Source organism: Megascapheus bottae, chromosome 38 (genome assembly GCF_031878675.1).
Source record: "Megascapheus bottae isolate mThoBot1 chromosome 38, mThoBot2.hap1, whole genome shotgun sequence".
NCBI classification, from domain to species: Eukaryota; Metazoa; Chordata; class Mammalia; order Rodentia; family Geomyidae; genus Megascapheus; species Megascapheus bottae.
Window position 1 is genome coordinate 4810835 of NC_143546.1, and position 16765 is coordinate 4827599.

The window sequence follows — 16765 nt, forward strand, 5'->3', positions numbered from 1 at the left end:
GGTCTTCATGCATGCTAGGCAAGCACTTTAACCAGTAAGCCAAACTCCCGGCCCCGGTTTTTTGTTTTTTTTTATCCACTCATCTATTTGTAGAGCACCTGGGCTGCTTCCACAGCTTGGCTACTGTGAATTCTGAAGCAACAAACATGGATGGGCAAGTGTCTTTATGGTGTCTTGGGTTGTGATGATTTGGGTAGATGCCAGAAGTGGTAAGGACCCTGGGAAGATGCTTAGTTTTTTTTGTGAAAAGTCCATTGCGCATGCGTGTGTGTGTGTGTGTGTGTGTGTGTGTGTGTGTGTGTGTGTGTGTGTGTGATGGGAATTGAACCTTTGCAAATATTGAGTACCCTACTATTCGAGCTAGGCCCCCAGTAGTGTACCCAAACCCAGTTCCTGAGTTCTCTTAGGATGAGAGCCACTATCTCATGTTCTAACCATGGGAAGAGAAGTTCAGGAAATGGTTCCCTGGGCCGTCAGCCTAAGGCAGTGGTACTTATTTGAAGAGCTGGGGAGATGAAGAAAGCAGACAAGAGCTCAAGTTCTCAAGAGGAGACAGGGACTAAACAAGTAAATGGAAACTAATTCTGGCCATCCAGGCACCCCGTGGTTCATGTCTGATATTCTAACTACTGAGAGGACTGAGATCTGAGGATCACCAGTTCAAAGCCAGCCCAGCCAGGAACGACTATGCGATGCTCAGTAACTTACCAAAAAGCTAGAAGTGGAACTGTGACCCAAATGGTAGACAGCCAGTCTTTAGGAGAGAAAAGGAAAAAAAAATAACTCAGGAACAGTGTCCTGAGTTCAAACCTTAGGACTGGCACAAAATAATAATAATTCTGCTAAGCCCTACAAACTACTTAGGAAGGTGAGGATGAAGCAATGCAGAGAATGTACATTTTTTTTTGCCAGTCCTGGGGCTTGAACTCAGAGCCTGAGCATTGTCCTTTGGCTTTCTCAAAGCTAGAGCTCTACCACTTGAGCCATAAGTCAGGTAAAGGGTCTATTTCCTTTTTGGACAATGTCACCCCTTCCTCCCACTTTCCCAGTTTTTCCCTCCCATGCCCACCCACAAGTTGTAGAGTTTGTATCCAGTGAGGACCATGGCTGCCTCTGTTTACCCTGTGTCTCTCCATTTCTGTAATATGTCAGATTGGGGTTTTTTTTTGCCAGTCCTGGGCTTGAGCTCAGGGCCTGAGCACTATCCTTGGACTTTCTCAAGGCTAGAGCTCTACCACTTGAGCTTCAGCACCACTTCCAGCTTTTTTCTATGTATGTGGTACTGAGGAATTTAACCCTGGTCTTCGTACATGCTAGGCAAGCACTCTACCACTAGGCCAAACTCCCAGCCCGATGTCAGATTGTTTTTAAGCCAGGTGCTAGCTAAGGTCTGAGGATCGAGGTTTTTCCAAAGCCAGCCAGGGGAAGAAAAAGTCTGTACGACTCTTATCTCCAATGAAGCAACAAGAAGAAGAAAAGCCAGAAGTGGAGGAGTGGCTCAAGAGCTAGAAGGCCAGCCAAGTGAGAGTGAGAAACTCTGAGTTCAAAACCCAATCCCAAAACAAAGTAGGTAGATAGATTAGATGGATGGATGGAGAGAGAGAGAGAGACAGACAGACAGACAGACAGACAGACATAGTTACATAGATACATGGATGGATAGACAGATAAATAGATGGACAGACAGATATCCAAAATTAACCCCCAAACCAATGATGAATTAAATATCCCTTGCAGAAGAAGACAAAAACTACAAGGTACAGAGGCACTGGGATAGGATATAGCCAGTGGGATGAGTGACAGATGAGCAAGCCAATTGCGACGTGGTTGTTTGTGTAGTGGGAGGGACTCAGCCTTGGACTCTGGCTGTTCTCACTCAAAGCCTGTTTTGGGAGTGAATCCATGCAGCTGGCTGCAAATCCATGCAGCTGGCTGGTTCTTGGCTTGTTTCGATGGTGATGGTACTTTTCTTGCCCACCAAACTCCTTAGTTAGTTCTCCATACTTGAGACAAGGTATGGGGATGGAGGAGGAGAGGAAGATTCATTTGGATTTGTGCATGCTCGTGTGCAAAAGCCAGGGACCGGATCACATTCTTTCTCTTCACCTCCCTGTGTGTCTTCCAGGGAGTGCCGCTGTAAACATGGAAATGATCATTGCAAGGCATGTAAATTGGCTGCAGAGGCAGGAAAGTACTCGGAAAAAAAACAAAAAACACTTGACAGGGAGAGGTGACATTTATGTAACTCTTTACTATGGAGCAAATACAGTGGTTGCTAGAACCCTTTGGGTAAAACAATATACTGTATACATGTTTTACCAATACTACTAATATTATTATTCATATTAATAATTTTAGATTCATACTTGATGGCGCATGCCTACAATCCTAGCTACTCAGGAGACTGAGATCTAAGGTTTATGGTTCAAAGCCAGGGGGACCTGCTCAGGCCACTTGGGGGTCTGAGGCTAAGCAGGGCTTCTTTGTCTCTAGCCCTTCAGTGGCCATGGGAGCTGTAAGGGCATGACTCTATTTTCATCATCTCTAAATCCTCTCTCTCTCCTCCTCCTGCACCCCAGAAATCCGTGCCCATCTGACACCCGGCTCTGCTCAGAGACTGAAGGCATCTGCACCCCGGCTCAGCCAGCAAGCTTAAAGGTAAGGAGACTGCCAAGGGTCATAGCCCGGGCAGGAGGTTCAGGGGGGTCACCATGGCTGTGATCGCTGTGCAATCCATCACCAGGCATGTCCCCGCAAAATGGGGCTGTGTTGGGCCCACCAGCCAGTGTGGCCCAAAAGCGTTAGGCTGCTTCGTCAGAGCTTTGTTGGTGACACAAAGATGCTTTCTGGTGCGGTCTTAGTTCCCTCACCCCATGCACCCCAAACCTGAGGTTGGTCAACATGAAGATGTGGACTCCAGGAATGCAGGCCTACTTTCTCCTCTCTGTATCCCTGCTCAGGCCTGTGTTTCATTCATTCATTCATGGATGGATAGATGGATATCTAGCAGGAAAGGAGTGGGCTAAAACCAGTTGGTCTGTGTGCTTTCTGTTCAATCCAGGCTCTCAACATCCCCTCATATAGTCCCCAACTCCATACTGGGGTCCCACAGGTTTTGGGGTGTGGGGGGAACGCTTCGGCATTCTCTTGCCGAGGGTGGAGTGGTCATCTCAGCACCCCCCCTCCTGCATGGCCAGCCATGCTGGAATGGCTTGGCCGGCTCCCAGCAACACTCGCTTCTCCACCACCCACTGCCAATAATGCAAGGCTTCGAGTTGTACACTTGCTTCTTTAAATAAACAGTCTTGAGTTTCATACCAAATAGTCTTTTTAAGAGGAGGAACGTCTCCAGGCCACCTCGTATTTAGCACACAGTGAGCACATATTTGCTTACTGTGAGGGGAGGGAGTGTGTGTGTGTGTGTGTGTGTGTGTGTGTGTGTGTGTGTGTGTGCAGTTCTCTTCATCACCATGGATATGGCTGTACATCGCATCAGATGGGGACTCTTTATGACGCTGAGTCACCCCAGCCACACGCCACTAAGGAATCCCAGACTAGGCTTCCTGCCTCATCCTCACCACATACAACTGAGGAAGAGAGAGATTGAAAGAGAGACAGAAAGAAACCCACAGAGACTGACGTAGAGACAGAAAGAGAGGCAGAGACAGAGAGGTAGAAAGAAAGACCCAGAGACAAGACCAGGAGACAGAAAGACACAGAGACAGAAAGAGAGACAAGGACAGAAAAACAGACAAACAGAAAGGAAGACACAGAGATAGACACACAGAGACAGAGAGAGAGAGAGAGACAGACAGACAGACAGACAGAGACAGACAAAGACATACACAGACACAAAAAGACAGACAGACACAGAGACAAAAAATCAGAAACAGACAGACAGAGAGACAGAGCCAGACAGAGAGACAGAGAAAGAGAAACAGAGAAAGACACGCAGAGACAGAGAATCAGAAACAGAGAGACAGAGAGAATCAAAGAAATGGAGAATGAGAGACAGGGAGAGAAAAACAGAATCAGAGAGAGGCAGAAATAAGGGGAGAAATGAGAAAGAGGGGAGAGAGAAACGGAAGAGAAAGAAGAGAGGAGAGAGAGAAAGAGGAGAGAATGGAGAGAAAAGAGACACAAGGGTAGGGAGATTCTGAGAGCGACAGAGAGAGAAAGAGAGGCACAAAGAGATACAGAGACAGAGACCCAGAGAGACAGAGAGGAGAGAAAGAGGGAGGAGAGAAAGGAGAGAAAGAAGAGAAGAGGAAAAAGAGAGAGAGAGAGAGATCCCTGGCACAGGATAGGGTCAGGAGACAACACTTTACACACACACACACACACACACACACACACACACAACTGAGACTGTCTCATAATTTCTTATGTCCCCGAATCCTTACTTTCTGCCCAGATTGTGCAACTTGTACCAGCCTATCCCACTCCTCCATGACACAAGAACAGTGACAGGTTGGAGGTAGACATAGAGATGACCCTGGACTCGTCCTTCCTGGGCCTTCTCCTTACTCACCAGCTCCCCCCACCCCACCCCTCCATTTCATGGATGGAACATTGGAGAAGCCAAATTCAGGACCATTTCCTAAGGACACAGAGTTCTCCATTTGAAAAAGCAACTCAATTCGTCTCCACCCTCGCTCTCATCTCTGTCCGGGCAAAAAATAGATTCTCTTCCATTTGCCGCCCACATCTGTCCAATTCTATCATGAATCAATTTTATTCATAGGCTTTGGGATAGAAACTTGACAAAGGTGTGTGTGTGTGTGTGTGTGTGTGTGTGTGTGTGTGTGTGTGTGTGTGTGGTTCCATAAAGACGTCGGTGAATATTCTTTCTTTCCACCTAGGCTGTAATTGTGGGAGCATTCTGCGAATCTTTTTCTCCCCCACTTTAAGACAGATTCTATTCAAGTACTCTAAGAGATGTGGAGCTCAGAAGTCAAAAGAAAAGTTTGGGGATTAGGATTGGATTCAATTCTCTGGGAAGCAGGACAGGGTAGCCAGGAGACACCAGTACCCACCTTCTTTTTGATTATTTTCTGAGACAACAGATCCTTCAGGTGAGAGAGAATTCAGGGCTGTCTCTGGTCACATCTGTCAGCTTGCAAACCAATGCAGTTCCCCTTTGAGCCCTCTGCAAATATGAATACAGTTTAGGAGGCAATGTTTGATGGGTGAATAATGAGGTTAGAGCCAAAGCTTCGAAAGCCAATGGAATATTTCAAGATAGCAAGATGGAAAATTTTCAAGGTATCAGGCTGGCCAACGTTCAAAGCAAGAAGAGACTCAGCCAGAAAAGACAGGACACACTCAAAAGCTGTCCCTGCCACCACCACCTCACCAATCCAGCCTCAAAGGGGAAAAAAAATTAAGCTAATTGATATGTTAGAGGCTGAGGGCAGGGTGGAGATTTCTCAGAGCCTAAGGTTTCTCAGGTTTCTAAGAAATATTTTTAAGATGGGGTTGGAGGTGTGGCTCCTTTGGTAGACAGCGCTGAGTTCGAGTCCCACTCTAAGAACCCCCCCCCAAAAAAAGTCCGTGAGACTTTTATCTTCCCAAAACCAAATAAAACAAAACTGGAGGTGAGGTTCAAGAAGTAGAATGCTAGCCTGGACAGGACAAAGCTTAGGGTCAGGACGCAGGCCCTGAGTTCAATCCCCAGTACCAACACATTTACACACACACACACACACACACACACACAATTGAGACCCTCCTGGGTGTCAGACTTGGGGTTAAGTACTTGGATCAAAGATAAATTCTGAACTTCTCCCAAAAGATCAATTATGTGAATTAATTAATTCAGATAAATAAACGGAAACAGAGAAGGTGATTGGGACCAATGATTAGGAGACAGAGAGCTGAAGAGCGTAAATAGAGACACTCCCTGGGGGAGGTGACTTTTTTTATGTTTTAGTCAGATCTTGAAGCCTGCGTGCTACTAAATATGAGTTGGCTACGGGCAAGCAAATTGTCTGCAGTGAGCCGGAGAACATACAGATCCCTGTAATATGGACAGCTGCAATCTTACCTTCCTTTCACCTTGGCAGCTCAGTTCTGGTTCCAGCTTTGCCCTTTCTTAGAAACCTCCTTGTCTTCTCCTTTCTACTCACAGACTGAAATTATTGCTTCTGTGTTTGGCCTCCAGTTCTTTCTCTTTATCCCCTCCTCTCTTAAATCCAATCCTTACTTCAGCTCCAGTGTGTGTGTGTGTGTGTTTCAAGGCTGGCACTCTACCACTTGAGCCATACCTCCACTTTCAGCTTTTTTTTTGCCAACTGAGGGGGCTTGAACTCAGGGCCCGGGCACTGTCCTTGGACACTTGTTGCTCAAAGCTAGAGCTCTGCCACTTGAGCCACAGCGCCACTTCCAGCTTCTTCTGGGTAGGTGGTTCTGAGGAATCGAACCCAGGGCTTTGTGCATGCCAGGCAAGCACTCTACCACTAGGTTATGCGCCCGACTCTTTGTGTGTGTGTGTGTGTGGTTCACTGGAGACAAGAATCTCATGGGTTTCCCTGCCTGGGTTGGCTTTGAACTGTGCTATTCCCATCTCAGCCTCCTGAGTAGCTAGATGACAGGCATGAACCAGGGGTCCCCGGCTTTCCAGGGGGACCTTCAGCAAAGCATGAGCTCTGAGGTCTACTGAGCAGACTCTCTAAGGCTTTATTTTGTCATCTGTAAACAGTCTCCCCGGGGCTGTTGTGAAAATCAAATAAGACAAAGAATGTGGAAATGTTTCCTGCTGTTAATGAGACTCTTTACCGCTAATGAAGGCTCTTTTGACTGTAAGTGACAGGAACCCGATTCGAAATGCCTTAAAGGGGAAACAGAGGAAAGTCTAATGCCGCTGCTAACATCAAATATCTCTGGATCTCAGGGTTCAAACAAACCCTCAGCACTTGTCTTGCTGTGTTTCTCAGTCCTGGTCTCTGTTATGCTGGCCCTGATCTTGGGCCACCTCTCTCTTTTTCTAAGTGCCAGCACAACCACGGTGTATCCTCTAGCAACGTGGCTCTGATGGGAAGATGGATGGATGGATGGATGGATGGATGGGAAGGAATGAAAGAAAGAAGGAAGGAAGGAAATATGCATAAATGGATGATAAAAGGATGGTAAATAGATGGATAGATGGATGGATGAGAAGGAAGGAAGGATAGATGCATGAATGGATGATAAAAGGATGATAAATGGATGGATGGATGGATGGATGGATGGGAAGAAAGAAGGGAAGGAAGGAAGGATAGATGGATGAATGAATGATAAAAGGATGATAAATGGATGGATGGATGAATGGATGAGTGGGTGGATGGGTGGGTGGATGGAGGGATGGATGGATGGATGGATGGATGGATGGATGGAAGAATAATGGATGGATGACGATGGATCGGTGATCATTTGATGGCTAAATGGGTAGGTAAATGAAGGAGTCAATGGGTGATTAAATATACAAGTGACAAATGGATGATCATTCTGTTGGATTGGCAATCATTCAATGGGTAGATGAATGGCTAGCTGGTGGACAGGTGTGGATGAGCAAGTGATGGGTGGATGGAATGAATGCTTGGGTGGATGGACGAATGGGTGGATGATGGGTGGATAATAATCCAATGAGTAGATGAATGGTGGAGAGGGACGAGAATGTATTCTATATCAGTGCTGGCTGGCCGAAGGGAGGGATAGAAAGATGGACAGGAATAATAGCTTGGGGGGGGGGGGAAGTAGTGAATTCAGTTGCTCTATGCTGAATCTGGATAGTCTGTGAAGGAAGAAAGCTTTTCCCTGGAGTTGTTAGTGGATGTTGTAGAGAAACAAGGTCTGGCTACTCAAATGGAGACTGTCATGGTGGCTCTGGGTGTAGATCCCAGGATAAGGGGGTCGGGGGGGGGGCGTGTTTTGGAATCACCCCACCTTTCAGGAACCCCCTGACCCTTGTGAATGTCTCTCTTGCGCCCCCTCCCCGCCCCAACTCTCCCTCTCCTCTCAGCCAGAAGGAAACAGCTGCTCAGGAGTACCGAGGATAGATTATGTAAACTGTGACCGCCACCCACTGCAGGAGAGGAAAGAGGTATTGAGACAGGCTTTCAATAATGCATGTCCTCCTCCACTCAGGTCCCAGACTTAAAGGGACCCAGTCTCCAATTCTGGGTGGCAGTTCCCACAGGTTGCCAGAGATCAGGGGGTCTGGGGAACCCACAGAAATCTTCCCACAGACATCTTTCTTTTACAGCCAGGGGTTCTATAGATCCTTCCTTGAGGGTTCCAATATCTCATCCACAAAAAATACCCCCCCCTCTCTCATACTGATCTTGGGGCTTGAACTCAGGGCCTGAGCACTATCCCTGAGTTTCTTTTGTGTTTAAGGCCGGCGCTCTACCACTTGAGCCACGGCTCCACTCCTGATTTTTTTATTGGGGGATGGTGGTTCTTTAAAGATAGGAGTCTCCCAGACTTTCCTACCCAGATTTTGAACCTTGATCCTCAGATCTCAGCCTCCTGAGCTGGGAAAATGACAGGCATGAGCCATAGCTCCCAGCTAAGGGGAGATATATATATATATATATATATATATATATATATATATCTTTCATAGCCTTCCTTCTCCTCTCTCCCCTCAGCTGTAATGATTGTTTGTTGCTGTTTTCCAAATACACTGCATTTAAGTCCTGATTAATTCATCTCCCACCCCCCACTGCCTATTTATTATTAATCAAAGCCACTTAGCTGCCAATCAATGCTTGAATCAGCAAGAGATGACAGCAGCCCTCTAACCCAAAGCGAAGAAATATGACAATATTGATGGGTGCCATTGCTGTGTTGTCAGAAAATGCCCTCTCGCCCCACCCCTACCCTTTACCCTCTTAGGGGGGAAAAAAATATTCCAGAAATAGTAGAAGCCCAGGGTGGAGAGAGAGCAAGCATCTTGCTTAAAACATTCTTAGTCTCAAAAAAGGTAAATAGAGAGCCAGGCACTGTCATTCTAGCTACTCAGGAGACTGAGATCTGAGGATCACAGCTTCAAAGCCAGCCTGGCTGTGAAAGACTGAGTCTCTTTCCTCCAATGAACCAGAAGAGGAGCTATGGCTCAACGTGGTAATGCACTAGCCTTGAACAAAAGAAGCTCAGGGACAGTGCCCAGGCCCTGAGTTCAAGCCCCAGGACTGGGAAAAAAAGAGGAGAAGGAAGTATAGGGAGAAAAGGAAGAGGAGGAGGAGTAAGGGGGTGAAGAGAAGAGGGAGAGGGAGAGGAGGAAGAGAAGGAAGAGGAGGAGAAAGAAGGAAGGAGGGAAGGAAGGAGGGAAGGAAGGAAGGGAAGGAGGGAGGGAGGGAGGGAGGGAGGGAGGAAGGGAGGGAGGGAGGGAGGGATGCCTTTTCCACACTGGAAGTAAGCAGCCATCCAGATATGTCTTCTTGTTCCCAGGAGCCTGGCAGGCTTTAGCTGATTGTCCCCGGTGACAGAAATTTCCAGTCTGCCCTCTGTCCGCTCCCAGCAAGGACAGACTCCATGAGGTTTAACTCGCTGATAATTTAGTCCAGTCAGACTTTTAACATTTCACTGCCTTTTATTTTTTTTCCCCCCTTGGCATTTGGATGCTTTTATTTGCTTGTAGATTAACTGCCTTCCATGAAAAGCATGAATTGAAAATGGCTTGGAAATCTACCTCCCCCTCGTTTTACTTCTGAGTCAATTTGGTCTTCACTAATTAAAAAAAAATTAAATTAAAAATGTCCTCATCGTTAAGGTAGGTACCAGTGGCTCACGCTTGTTATTCTAGCTCCTCAGGAGGTGGAGATCTGAGGATCGTGGTTCAAAGCCAGCCTGGGCATAAAGGTCTATGAGACCCTGATTGCCAATGAACCACTTTAAAATTTAAAAAAAAAAAAGCCATAAAGAGAGCTTGTAACTGGTGGTAGAACACCAACCTTGAGCAAAAGCCCAGACCCTGAGTTCAAGCCCCAGGGTAAACACACAAACAAAGTTTTAATTATTGCATTTATTCAACACCCTCCCTGCACAGCCTCTGGACAAGCGAGTCTCAGTTGATTCTCTGCAATTCCAGTTGTGTTCCTTGAGAGAGGTTTTGGCCCCTTGTCTGACCAGGAGACTAAGGGACTGAAAGCTGCTCTGTTAGAACTGGGGCTGTGACATGGGGGTGGGGGGAACTTGCAATGGACCAGAAGCCATTTGCTCAATTATCACGCATGCTACCTTCATATGGGGGGGGGGGAATGGGGTGTGATCACACACACACACACACGTGCACACACACTAAGCAAGGGCTGTCGTCCTCTAACAACCTCCACCTTTAATCCCTTTCTTTTCCTCAGGTTTGTGGGGTCACCTGCTGATCCCCAAGGGTCCCAGGGGGGACCCTTGCATGTAAACAGGGCAGGAAGGAAGAGGGATGTGTCAAATGCAACCTGGGGTTCTCACTCACCATAGAGCTTCCCCATGGAACCAGCAAGAAGTTATTTAATTAAAAAAAATGATAAAGGCTCCATCTTGATATTATCAGGGCCTGAGTCTCCCTCTCCTACCCAAGTCTGAGAGAAGACAGGGGATTTGTCACCTGCCAGAGGACCAGAAAAGGGGTGTGGATCTAGGATGCCACCTCTTCTTCTTGCAGGCAGGGGTCCTGAGACCGTGGAAGGGAGATGGCTCGTGTTGTTCTTGCATCACGTTTTGTGGTTTGGCAGAGCCAGCTGGACTATCTCTTCGCATCCTATGCAAATATGACATTTAGGCGCATGTATGTGTGTGTGTGTGTGTGTGTGTGTGTGTGTGTGTGTGTGTGTGTGTGTGCATGTATATAAGATAGTACATATCCCGAGGGGTCTACCTCAGTCTGTGTGTCTGTGTGTGCCTGTATCTGTTTGTTCCTCTGGGTAGGTGTGTAGGTGTGTGTACGTGTGAGTGTTTACATGTGTCTGTCAGTCTCCAAGAAATCCAGGAAATAACTTATAGAATCACAGAAGGCTGGAGGAGCGTTGCTAGGCTGGGCACAGATTGTGAAACAACAAAACAAATAAATACAATGTTTGAGCTGGGTGTCTGTGGCTCACACCTGTCATCCTAGCTACAGGGGAGGCTGAGATCTGAGAATCTCGGTTCAAAGCCAACCGGGGCACTAAAGTCTGTGAGACTCTCTGATCTCCAATGAACCACTCAAAAACTGGAAGCGGTGGCACTGTGGCTCAAGGGGTAGAGCACTAACCTTGAGCTGAAGAGCTCAGGGACAGTGCCCAGGCCCAGAGTTCAAGTCCCATGTGTGTCTACTCAACTGATTGTTCAAATCCCCATTCTTGAGCAGAGCGTGGCTTTTTGGTAAATACTTAGCCAGTGAGCACCGATTATTAGTCACTGTAATCCGGGCGTCTCATGGCACCTTCATGGTAACGCTGCCTCGCTGGTGCCATGGCTTCATTTTAGATCTCATGGGCCCAGAAGTCCAGAGAGACCTCATGACCAGCCAGGCGACAGCAGTGACAGACCCAGTGTTCAAAGCTAAGTCCAAATCAAAAGACTGCTTCTGTCGTTCAGTCCGATGCCTCACATGGTGGTGCTTTGGGGGACTGCTTTAAGATCAACCCCTCCTACCCCCCCCCAAAAAGGGGGTGTTATACTAAAGAAGCTGTGGAGGCAGCTCCAGCCTGCCTCAGCCTCCCCCACCCACTCCAAGGTGTGCAGGGAAAGGGGACAGGAGGCAGACAGAAGGTTTCAGCCCACTGGGTTTGCAGGTGGAAGAGAATTCCTTCCGGTCTGATATTTGCGGACTGCTAGGGTAGGACTGGCAGATTCTTTTTTTTTTTTTTGCCAGTCCTGGGCTTGAGCTCAGGGCCTGAGCACTGTCCTTGGGCTTTCTCAAGGCTAGAGCTCTACCACTTGAGCCTCAGCACCACTTCCACCTTTTTTCTATGTATGGAGTACCAAGGAATCGAACCTGGGTCTTCATGCATGCTAGGCAAGCATTCTACCACTAGGCCAAACTCCCAGCCAGGACTGGCAGATTCTTGTAGCTAGACTTTTCTAGATTACAGATGGAGGGGGCGGGGTTCACACCTGTAATCCTAGCTACTCAGGAGACTGAGATCTGAGGATCACAGTTCAAAGCCAGCCGGGATAGGAAAGTCTGTGAGACTCTTATCTCCAATGAATCCCCAGAAAATCGGAAGTGGAGGTGCTAGCCTTGAACAAAAACAAGCTCAGGGACTGGACCCAGGCCCTGAATTCAAGCCCCACAACTGAAAAGCAAAGAAAACAACAACACTAAAGCCAAGCTAGGGACAAAGGAAGGTGATTCAGCAAAAGCCAACCACCAGACCAGGAGTTAGATGGAGTTCTGAACAGGTGAGCAAAACTCGTCGGGCTTTAACACAGGATTGAAGCGAACCACATTCTGTTCGTTTCTTTTCAACAGATTGCAAGCAATTTGTTGCTTTTTAAATAAAAAGGGAAAATTGCAAAATCATAACACATAAATTTAGATCATGTTATAGTTACTGAAGCCCGGTACAGCCCCAAAGCAAGGATCCAGGGAAAATGTTGAGAAACAAAATGTTAGGAAATATTTCAATCAACATATAAGACAGAAATAGTTGGCAAAACAGCTTTTCTTCTCTCTCTCTGTCTCTCTCTCTCTCTCTCTCTCTCTCTCTCTCTCTCTCTCTCTGTCTCTCTTCAAAAGGAATTTATAGCATCAAACATCGAAATCATGATTCACGGGTAAAACCTCCTCCAACATTTAAGGAAGAAATAATATCAGTTCTGCTGAAAAACCTTTTAGGAAAAAGGAGAAAGTATCACCTATTGGTTTGAAGAAGCCAATGAACTTGATAACCAAAAACTAGACAAGTTGTGTTACAAGAAAACCACAGACAAACAGCCCTCCTGGATGTGGCCACAGAAATCCCCACAAAAATATTAGCACATTGAACTGGGCGAGGTGGCTCACACCTGTAATCCTAGCTATTCAGGAGGCTGAGATCTGAGGAGCAAGGTTCAAAGCCAGCCCGGGCACAAAAGGACCTGAGACTCCAATTAACCTCTAGAAAATGGGAAGTGGGCCTGTGGCTCAGGGGTAGAGTAGTAGCCTTGAGCATGAAAGCTCACGGACAGTGCTTGGGCCCTGGGTTCAAGCTCCAGGACTGATACCCAAAAAAGACAAGACAGGAAGGAAGGAAGGAAGGGAGGGAGGGAGGGAGGGAGGGAGGGAGGGAAGGAAGGAAGGAAGGAAGGAAGGAAGGAAGGAAGGAAGGAAGGAAAGGAAAGGAAAGGAAGGAAGGAAAGGAAGGAAGGAAAAAAGGAAGGAAGGAAGGAAAAAAGGAAGGAAGGAGGGGGAGGGGAGGGAGAGAGGAAGGGAAGGTCTCAGATGCAAGGGGTCTTTAAAAGTTTAGAATGTCTGGGTACCGATGGCTCAAGCCTGCAATCCCCGCTACTCAGGAAGCTGAGATCTGAGGATCTCAATTCAAAGCCAGCCTAGGCATGAAACTCTGTGAGACTCTTATCTCCAATTAACTAGCAAAAAAAAAGCCAGAAGTGGAGCTGAGGCTCAAGTGGAAGAGGGCCAGACTTGAGGGGACACACGGACGGACAGACACACACACACACACACACCCCTTCAGGCTGAAAGGAGGGAAAACCTGGGCACGTTCTAAGGAAATCCTCTGGTCCTAATGAAGCTAGATTATCCATATTGTGACCAGAAAGCTGGCTTTCTCCATCTCTTAGCTCCTGCAGGTTTTCCACAAGGGACAGGGCAATGTCATTAGTACCCAGTGTTGGTCCTAAAAGCAAATCCCTCTGAAAGATGACACAGCTCCAAGGCAAAGCTCTGTCACCCAAAATGGGTTACCCATACGGTTTACCCAAACCTTCTATGTTCCACCAGCTTCTTCCCACAGCCCCAAAGACAAAGTGGGGTACAGGGCAAGAGAGGCAAGGGAGGATGACAAGAACATAGTCAGCCTTTACCCACCAGCTCAGCCTACGTTTGCCTGCAGGATGGAGACTGTGAGAGAAGAGTGGAAAGTTTATCAGTGGGAGGAGAGCGGGTGCTTTCTGTGGCTCTAGCTCTGATCTGTTCCCCATTTTGACACCCCTCCCAGCCCGGTACCCCCAGGTGGTATGCTCAGCCTTTGTGCCTGGTTCAAGGTCATAGGAAGGGAACTCAGACATGCCCCCCTCCCTCCACCTTCAATGTTCCCAGGGCTCTTACCCACAAGCCCCAGGGGCATGGCTGCAGCTGAGTTCTCATGGCTACAAACAAACCGGGAGCTTTGCAAACTTCCTACCCAGCCCTCCTCTCCACCTGGAGCCATCTGTTCCCTTTTGTGGGGAGGCAGGGAAGATGGAACTAAATTTAAATACTAATAATACTTCCTGTTTGTCTGGAAACTCTCCTTGCACACAAATTGTTGATGCATCCTCCCCTCCTAAGTCTTTGAACCTCATGCTCCAGACACAGCTGGTGGCTTTCCAGCCTGAGCTGGTGTAAGGTTCGCAGGGCTGAACAAAGCAATTCATTCAGCTTCTTGCTTCTCTCCAGCTAAGTTGAGAGCCTGGGTTCCCCATGATGACTTTTAGCTGGCCTGATCTTGAGCAAATCCCTCACCTCTCTGGACCCCATTGTTTTCTTATCATATATTCTGGTACCACATTTATAATAGAAATCATATTTTCTGGTGATTTGCCTGGTCCTCTGGTTGTTGCTGGTTGAGACAGTGCCTCGTTATGTAGTTATTGAACTTGAGATCTTCCTGCTTCTTGTGTGTTAAGGGTTGAGATTACAGACGTGTACCACCATGCCTGGCTATCTGTTGTTTCCTGGGTGCTTTCCATGATCAGTCCACTGAGCTAGACATTAAGATACGGCATTGGAAAAAGACAAGGTCTGTGTATCCTGGTCAGCTCCCATGGACAGACTAACGTTGAGGATGAACGAATGAACAAATGAAGTAATTATGGCTTTTGAGCACGAGGTTGTTAGGCAATGGTTTTGTGAATGTCATTTTTTTTAAAAGCATGAAACACCTCGACCGTTCTTCCGGCTGTTACAGCTCTATTCTTACCACAGTTATCTGGAAATCAAATACGTTCCCTAAGAAATGGGCTCACAAGCCAGGAGTTGTGCTGGGATGGGCAGGAAGAGCCCAGTGCATTGTGGGGATGCAGGGCACTGCAGTGCATTATGGGAAAGTGCCTTGTGGGGTACAGGACACCAGTGTCTCTCCCCTCTACTTCTTTGCTGCTTTGGGCTCTGTCCCCTATCCTGGGACTCTGGGCTATGTCCCCGGCTGGGCTTCCTTACCACCATCTGAAGCTATGTTCTTTGAAGTCCCAAGATTCCACCACAGGCCTCTGGGGCCACATCAGGGCAGCAGAGAGGAGCCTGGCTGAGGTCCCCACTTCTACCTTCACCTCAGCAGGTGCACGTCTGCTCTCTCACCCATTGGGATTCCATGCGGAGTTGGCAACATGGCATCCGTGTTGCCAACTCTTCTGTGTAAGTCCAGGCCAGGAAGCCAGGAAAATAGAGAAGTGTCCTGACTTATCCACACAGAGCATCTGACCTGATGGATCTCTTTCTAGAGCACATATTTAGTTCCAAGTGTCTCCTCTGGGGCTGGGCATTCCGGGGTCCACCTCTGAGCTACCCAGCGTTCTGCCTACCCCTCATCTCAGAGGATGCAACACCTGGGAAGCGGGATAAGCACAGCAGATGGTGAAGCTGGGATTCAAACTAAGAATCCTCCCAAAGCCACGCCAGAGGGTTTCAAGATAGACACAGGGAATAGATTGCCCTTCAGCGCTCCATTTCTGGAAGCAAAGGCCTAGCAGGGGAAGGAAGAGCTCAAAGCAATGGCTGTAGGCAGCTCCTGTCCCCTTAGGACCCCTCTGACAGCCTCATAGCCCATGCAGACCAAGGACAGCTGCAATGCATTCACAGACACTCAGATGGGAGCTCCGAACTCAGGGCCACACTCAGAGGCACTGTTTGAAAACTTCCAGAAGGTGCATGAATATGGATGAGGATGCCAACATATGCACAGAACTCCCACTTTACCACCACCCCACCACCCCACCGCCCCTTCCCGGGGCAGCCTGCCCACCAGAAGGCTTCCCGTGCAGCGAAGCCTGCTTAGCAACTTGAGCTGTGCCCCTTTCCCTGGTCCAGTACCACAGACAGACAGACAGACAGACAGACGCCACCCCAGGGTGCGCAGGGGTCTTCCAACAGGGGAGGGTCAGCCTTACCCCACGCTCCAGCCTGCTTCCTGCTTCCCCGAGGCTCTGGACTCCAGGACCGGCCGCAGCCTGGGTGACCACGGCGGGACAGTGGGACCTTGAGGAGGTGTGGCCTGGTGGGAGGAAGTTAGGCCTTTGAGGGTGTTGACCGGCTGTCCACAGGATAGGTGCTCAATGACGTCAATCACCCAGCAGTGGGCGGGCCCATCAGCCAGCTTTCCAGAGGATAGGTGCTCTATGATGTCAATCACCCAGCAGTGGGCGGGCCCATCGGCCGGCTTTCCAGAGGCTAGGTGCCCAATGACATCAATCACCCAGCAGTGGGCGGGCCCATCGGCCGACTTTCCAAAGGATAGGTGACCAATGATGTCAATCACCCAGCAGTGGGCGGGCCCATCGGCCGGCTTTCCAGAGGATAGGTGCTCAATGATGTCAATCACCCAGCAGTGGGCGGGCCTATCGGCCTGACCCACAGCAGTAAAGTCACCCCTCAGCCTCGCTGTCCATC

General features: G+C 48.3%; 1 protein-coding gene across 1 annotated transcript in view; it reads left to right on the plus strand.

Moving 5' to 3' along the window:
- The first annotated feature begins 2576 nt into the window (after nucleotides 1–2576).
- Nucleotides 2577–16765, plus strand: part of Cplx2 (complexin 2) — a 35052-nt gene continuing 20863 nt past the window's right edge. The window contains exon 1 of the mRNA XM_090325502.1: nucleotides 2577–2658. The gene's annotated coding sequence lies outside the window, so the exon portion shown is untranslated. The remainder of the gene's footprint in view (nucleotides 2659–16765) is intronic.